An 8,248-nucleotide genomic window follows, 5' to 3' on the forward strand; every position below is an offset into this window, starting at 1 on the left:
GTTTCTTCTACTTTAGCCTCAGGCCGAGCAAAGATTGTGAGTGGATTTGGTAGGCGGAGGCTGAAAGAAGCTCGTTGTATATACATATATATATGTATTTGTGTGTCTGCCCTTGTACAGCCCCCCGCCATCGCTTGACAACCGATGTTGGTGTGTTTAAATCTCCGTAACTTATTTATTCGACTAAAAGCGGTGCTCCAGCATGGCCGCAGTGAAAATGACTGAAACACCTAAAAGAAGAAAAAAGAAAGAATATGTATATATATACAATCTCATACACACATATGTGCATACATATATGAATACATATATGTATATCTGTATACAAACACACACACACACACACACACACACGCACTTACATATATATACAATATGTTACGTAACCTAAATTGAACTCTGATCATAACGGTATGTATATTGTTGTTCTACGTCGTCAATGTGTTACAACCATGAAATATCTGTATGTCACAAGAAGAGAAATGAGATTTTGTGAGCTTCATACTTATCTGGAAGATATTAGTAAAGTAAGTGAAGCGCAATTTGCCTCAACAGGAAATAGAAACTGTGCCATCTTCTTAGCTACGCCCGAAGCTTACTTCTACTTTTAACTCCACTCATCAAAAATTTCGTAGAGCTTCACTAATTAGACATATTATATATGACTCCTGTACCCATCAACGCTATCAAACAATTCGAATTTTCTTTCTGGTTTTTATTTTTTATTTTTATTCTCGACAGAAGTCAAGAAACCCAATTTGTTTTCAAAAGAAGTATTCTAACAGAACAAGCCGACTTATAAATCATATCGTTTATCCGTATAAACTTTTCTCAGATTATATCTTAGGCTAGATCCAGTAGGGAAGCTAAGCGCCCTGGAACAAGACACACTGCCTGCAGCGATCCAAAGCAGTTTTTCTTCATATCACAGTGCCAAGTCGACTCGCTCACAGCTTCCACTGTTATGTCTAATGGGGAAAACTTCTTCCTGTGTTTAAAATGCCTTCCTTCAAATTGCCTTGTTCCTTATTTAACTACGACTATATTATCGAAGAATACCCGCTAGGTTTCTCTCCTCTACTTCCCCATCGGTCGCAATCTATAGCAGGTTCTTTTCGTCTTCTTCTCTTCTTCCTTGTTGTCATTGTTGTTGTTGTTGTTGTTGTTGTTCTTCTTCTTCTTCTTCTTCTTCTTCTTCTTCTTCTTCATCTTCTTCTTCTTCTTCTTCTTCTTCTTCATCATCATCATCATCATCATCATCATCATCATCCTACTTCTCCTTCGCCTCCTCTCCCCTCCTCCTTTATCTCACTCCCCCTTCTCCTTCGCCTCCTCCTTCGCTTTCTCCCTCGCTTCCTCCTTCGCTTGCTCCTCCTTCATCTCCCACCTCTTTTGTCTCTTCCTTATTCTCTCTACTTTCATCTTCCTCGTTCTCTGTCACATAAGTTCCGAATTTTCTCTCTAATAATCTTTCTTTCACTGTCATCTACGGACGCTTTCATCAAAGCCATCATCAAAGCGATAAATAACAAGACTAAATAAGGCGGCGTGCTGGCAGAACCGTTAGCACGCCGGGCGAAATGCTTAGCGGTATTTCGTCTGCCTATACGTCCTGAGTTCAGATTCCGCCGAGGTTGACTTTGCCTTTCATCCTTTCGGAGTCGATAGATTAAGTACCAGTTATGCACTGGAATCGACCTAATCGACTGCCCCCACCCCCAAAAAAAAATTCGGGCTTAGAGTAGAAAAAAAAAGAAATAACAAGACTAAACAGCAGGTCATGAAAAAGAAAAGAGACTAACAACGAAAGCAACATGAATATTAATAATAATAATAATAATAATAATAATATTAATAATAATAATAATAATAATAATAATAATAATAATAATAATAATAATAATAATGGTCCTTTCTACAATAGGCACAAGGCCCGAAATTTGGGGGAGGGAGACCAGTCAATTAGATCAACCGCAGTACGCAACTGGTACTTAATTTATCGACCCTGAAAGGATGAGAGGCAAAGTCGACCTCGGTGGAATTTGAACGTGAAGACAGACGATTTAATAATAATAATAATAATAAAATAATAATAATAATAATAATAATATTAGTAATATTAATAATAATAATAATAATAATAATAATAATATTAATAGTAATAATAATAATAATAACAATAATAATCCTTTCTTGATTGGCCACAAGGGCCGAACACAAAATTCATATAGGGACAACACAAAACAAGAGACAAGTGTGGTTTAAAACAAAACGTGTAAACAATAAAAAATACAAATAGTTAAAAAAATTAAACAAAAAATTCCCCTGTAGGGGAAAGTTCCACCCAGGGCCAACCAGGGTACACCACACATCCTGGTCTCCATGACTGCCAAGGGCATGCCAAGTAGGTACCCCTCTTCCCCTCAACTGCTCTGGTTTACAGATAGATATTCAGAGTAGGTTCATTCACACGAGCCACTTTTGCAACATTCACACACCCTTCAACAAATTTACTGAGTTGTGGGATTGGAGGGAGGTGTAGTACTTCCCACTCTACCTTTATTTTCCATTTCAAGTGGAACTTGAAAAAGTCGATGAGGGATTGGCTGAAGAGGAAAATGTCTATCTTCAGTGCCTTTCCTCTCCAGCCGAAAAAAGGCGGCGGGGTGATCCTCACAATGGACTCGGCTGATAACCGGATCTGTCCTACATGTGACCACAGCTGTTCCACAAAGCTCCACAAGTCGGTAATGCACGAACACTACACGATGGCATGCAAGACGGTTTCATCGCGCCGCGCGTACCACGGACAAGTGAGTCTCATAGCCCTTCTATGACTGCAGATCTTGTCTCGAACCAGCAGAGCTCCCCGGTAGCTATGGATTTCTGGAGGTTATGCATAGATCATGGCTCGAAAGTCCCCCGGTAAAGTTGATCCCTCTCGACTCCCAGAGTTTCCCCGAGTACGTCGTCGCTCTTTCCCTCCACTAATCCTCTATAGAACTCCATGGTGAAACTTCCAGCGACTGCGTTGCTCGACTGACAGAAGACCGTGAGCACATGCTGACACTCCAGGTGCCAAGCGCCCTTTCTTGGTCTACGCTTGTCCCACGACTGTAGCGCCATCAAGTAGACGAGCTGCGGAATGTTCCATTTGACGAATGGTGACTACACCTGCTCACCGTTAAGGAAACGTTGGAGATGTTGCAGCTTTACCGCATGTCCGTGCATCATTAGTCACGGCATGCTCAGTCTTCCACTCAGCGGGCTGTTGACAGCAGATGGACCGTCGGTTGCTATGCCTTTCCTAAGTGCCTCTTCTAGCTTCCTAACTAAGTCTTCCCCTATCCTAGATTCCTCTAACGTTATTTCATTAGAAAAACCTACCGCCTCTACTGTAATAACCCTTTTCAGGGCTATCCACCAACGTCTATCAGGGCTATCCACCACGATTGCGCCGTCGATTGACCAACTTGCTAACCCAGTCTCTGAGAGCTTGACGCGCCAGGAAGAACGCGTCCAGCTTCCAGTATCCGGGGGCCTGTCAATGGATCTTATCTATGTAGACCGTAAAGATAACAAATTTACGGTCCGTGTAGCCGTCGACTTTGTAACGTGGGCAACTTATACTACTTCTATCTACAGGCCTACAAAATGATCTGTCTAGATACGATCTGGAAGACCTGATGTGGTTCGTCCATGTCTACATTGGCGCATTCGGAAAACCCTTTCGGTGCCTCTCAGCCAACTGGAAGCGACTGAGCAGGTTTGTGAGACTTTTACACCCCTCTCTCCTATCAGCTAGCTCCACCCTATCCAGGTGTGCGTCCAAGATGGCGTTCCAGTCACCTACTAATATTAAAAAGCCTGAAGTCCAAAGGAAAACATCCAAACGTTTGAAGAAATCTGGCTGCCCCGCCCTCGTGGTGACGTAAACAGCGACTGGTCTAAATGCATCACCTTCACTGTCGCTCACGTCCAGGCCCACCAGGTTTCCCTCTGGGTCCAGGAAGATTGTCCGAACTTCGAGATCCAGGCCTTTCCTAAACAGCACTGCTACCCCGCCTCTCATTCCGGGCTGACTTAGAGATGCGTAGAGCTCCTACCAATGGACAACAAAGATTTTACTGGGGTAAAAGCATGTGATTTGGAATAAATCGAAGATGCTAATTCTGAATCCGCACTCAGAATTGTTCTAGCACATCAGGATTTTGAGTTGTGCGCATGCGAAAGATTATAGCTACACTTTCGGCTAGATATAGACGTATTATAATATTTGCTAAAATGAAAGCGGTCTTGATTCAAAATTAAAGAAATAACAGCAACAAAACAAACTATAAGAAAGTGTATCTCTCGCTCTGCTTGATTACTCTGCGTTATCACTCTCCTATCGATGAAGAGTATGTAGCTGATTATAAGAAGATGAGCCGGGTTAGTTTAATCAAGAAGGTTTGAACGATTTAGTAAGAGAACTAGAATTGTCAAAAGACAGGGCAGAAATTTTGGGATCCAAACCACAACAACGGAATCTCCTACAGCAAGGTACACAAATGTCTATTTTCCGTTCTTGCCATAAAGGCTTGCCTGTCTTTTTCAAGCAAGAAAATAATGTTTGCTTCTGTACTTACGTTAATTCCCTCATGCAAAAACTAGGACACGTGCATGTGGCTAACGAATGGAGATTGTTTATAGACTCGAGTAAGGTTAGCCTCAAAGCTGTGTTGTCACATAATGGTAATGAAAAACCTTCCATTCTTGTGGGTCATGTTGTCGGAATGGAAGAGACTTATGAATTGATGGAACTCTTTCTGAAAGGAGGTAAGTACTCAGTTCATAAATGGAATATCTGTGGTGATTTAAATGTGATTTCCCTCCTCCTATGACTGCAGCTGGGATATACCAAAAATGTGTGCTTCTTGTGTATTTGGAACAGCCACGATAACAGCAGTCATTACACTGTAAAAGACTGGCTTAAAAGAGATGAGCGCGTAGTTGGTTGGTACAATGTGTAGCATATGCCACTGGCCGACCCGAAAAAGATCTTCCTTCCAACCCTTCACATCAAACTCGGTTTCATGAAAACTTCGTAAAAGCAATAATACACGATGGTTGTGGCTTCCACTACGTAAATGTAAAGTTTGGTGCAGAGAAAAGTAACGCAAAACTGAAAGGTAAGTAGACAGTTTCATTGGACCCGAGATCAGAGAATTGATATCTGATAGCAAATTCAGAGGTAAAGGGAATCCAGTTGAGCCAAGGGCATGGTATTCATTCATGTTAATTGTACAGAACTTTCTTGGAAATCATAGATCTGAAAACTATGCTGATTTAATAAACAACATGCTAACAGCGTATGAAAGAATGGGATGCCGAATGCCCCTTAAGATGCACTTCTTTCTTTCTCATCTTGATTTTTCCCCAATGGATCTTGGTGCCGTTAGTGATGTGCATGGTGAGAGGTTCCACCAGAACATATCTGAAGTGGAAACGAGATACCAAGGCCGGTTCAATCCACACATGATGGGTGACTACCGCTGGTTCCTACAATGGGAGACCAGCACGATGCACAAGCACAAGAGCAAGTGTCTCAAACATTTCTGAGCTGAGCATATAAAAAATAAAGTGAGTATTCCCTTAACATAAATATACTATGTACCATTATATTATAATACTATTTGACTTGAACATAAATTTACTATATACAATACTAATATACCATTATAATGTGAAGGCCCGTGTCTTAGTGGCTAGGACATTCGGATCACGATTGTAAAGTCGTGGGTTCAATTCCCGGCGACGTGTTGTGTCCTTGAGCAAGACATTTTATTTCGCGTCGCTCCAGTCCACTCAGTTGGCAAAGATGAGTAACACCTCTATTTCAAAAGGCCAGCCTTGTCACGCTCAATCTCCCTGAGACCAACGCTAAGGGTACACGTCTCTGTGGAATGCTCAACCACTTGCACGTTAATCTCACGAGGAGGCTGTTCCGTTGATCGTATCAGCTGGGACCCCTCGTCGTCGTAACCGACGAAGTGCTCTTTTGCTATAATAATAATTATTTGACTTGAACTTAATTATTCCTGATTCTAACATAGTATTAATATATAATTATGCGCATAACTCAAATTTCTGGCGTGCTACATCAATTCTGATTTCAGATTCGGAATCATCGTACGCGACTTAGTTTTGGTACAGCACCATTTGTCTGAGTAGCAAACGATTAATCTTTTTGTGGGGGGGGGGGGGCGTAGTGTAATTTATCTTTAAATGTAGCACCTCCCAGTTCAAATTAACTATTATAACTTTCTATGAAGACCATGAGACATTTCAAGATATAATGTGAATAAACTGAAACGACCGCTAAATCTTTTGCGAAAAATAAAACAACTATGAAGTAGGTAAATGCCAAAGAATCAAAATATTGAAAGGATGAGAGAAGATAAGGGTGCCTTTTGACTATGCATATGTACGGACAGACATACACAGACAAAAGTGCATATCGGTGTATTTGTATCTTTTATCTGTTTCAATCATTAGACTGCAACCATGCTAGAGCACCGATTTGCAGAAATTTTAGTCAAATGATTAGAAACCAGTGTTTATTTTTTTAAATCTCGTAATTATTCTATCGATCTGTCTTGCTGAACCGCTAATTTACAGGGACATACCAAACACCGGTTTTCAAGTGGTGATGGGATGGGGGGGGGACAAACATAAAACACACACACACACACACTTATGTACATATATACATATACAATGGGCTTCTTTCAGTTTCCATCTACCAAATTCACTCAAAATGCTTTGGTCGTCTCGACGCTATAGCCAAAGACACTCGTCGAAGGTACCACGCAGTGGAACTGAACCTGGAACCATGTGGTTGGGAAGCAAGCTTCTTACCACAAAGCCACATATATGTATATTTGTGTGTGTGTGTGTGTGTGTGTGTGTGTGTGTGTGTGTGTGTGTATGTGTGCTTGTATGTGTGTGCGTATGTTGGTACATACATACATACAAACAAACATACGTATATATACATAAATATACATCCATACGAGTGTGCGTAGAAAAGTTAATGGCTTTGGGTAAAAGAAAATACAGGAGGATCAGTTAATTATGATTTTATTGAAAATATTCCCCTCACTGATTCACAGACTTATTGCAAACTTTTCGAAATAATCTTAATTCCAGGAACTTTTCAGCATACATACATACATACATACATACATACATACATACATGCATACATACATACATACATGCATACATACATACATACATACATACGTACATAAGTACATACATATATGCGTACATACCCACGCACATTCAGACATACATACACTCACAAACGTATACACATCAATCCGTTCATCTACCCATACATACATGCATACATACATATATCCATACATACATGCGTACATACATACATACATACATTCATACATACATACATACATACATACATACACACACATTCAGACATACATACTCTCACAGACGTACATCCATGCATGCATGCATACATACATACATACATACATACATACATCTATATTTACATACGTATGTACATACATAGTACATTCAAACATACATACACATACATGCGTACGTACATAAATGCATACGCACACAGAGTCATACACGCATGCATACATACATAAACACATAGCTACATAGATACATATAAATCTAGGTATTGATATATGGCTTAACTGGCTGAAACTTCGAAGTCACTTTCCATAGTTTCCATGTTTAAAAATAAATTTGTACTCTGCATAAGTACAGAGTAACCATCAGATTAACATTAAATTATTTTTACTATAACTAACTGAATATAGGAGGAAACAAACAAACAAACACACACACACATACACACACACACACATACAGACGCACAGACAGACACACACATACACACAAACAGACACACTCAATGGTACAGAATAAAGTAGATTAATTAATTTTCAACAAGCAATTATGAAGTACTTGCCGAAAAACATATATAACATTGAATGACAACCGGTTTTTTCTGATTTTACTAATACATACATACATGAATGCATACATACGTATACATACATGTATATACATACATACAGACATACATCCACACACATTCATACAGACACAGATACAAACATATACGTACACACATACACATATAAACATATATTTGTACATGTATATATATACGTGTATATATGTATATATATATATATATATATATATATATATATAT

Source organism: Octopus bimaculoides, chromosome 16 (assembly GCF_001194135.2).
Source record: "Octopus bimaculoides isolate UCB-OBI-ISO-001 chromosome 16, ASM119413v2, whole genome shotgun sequence".
NCBI lineage: Eukaryota > Metazoa > Mollusca > Cephalopoda > Octopoda > Octopodidae > Octopus > Octopus bimaculoides.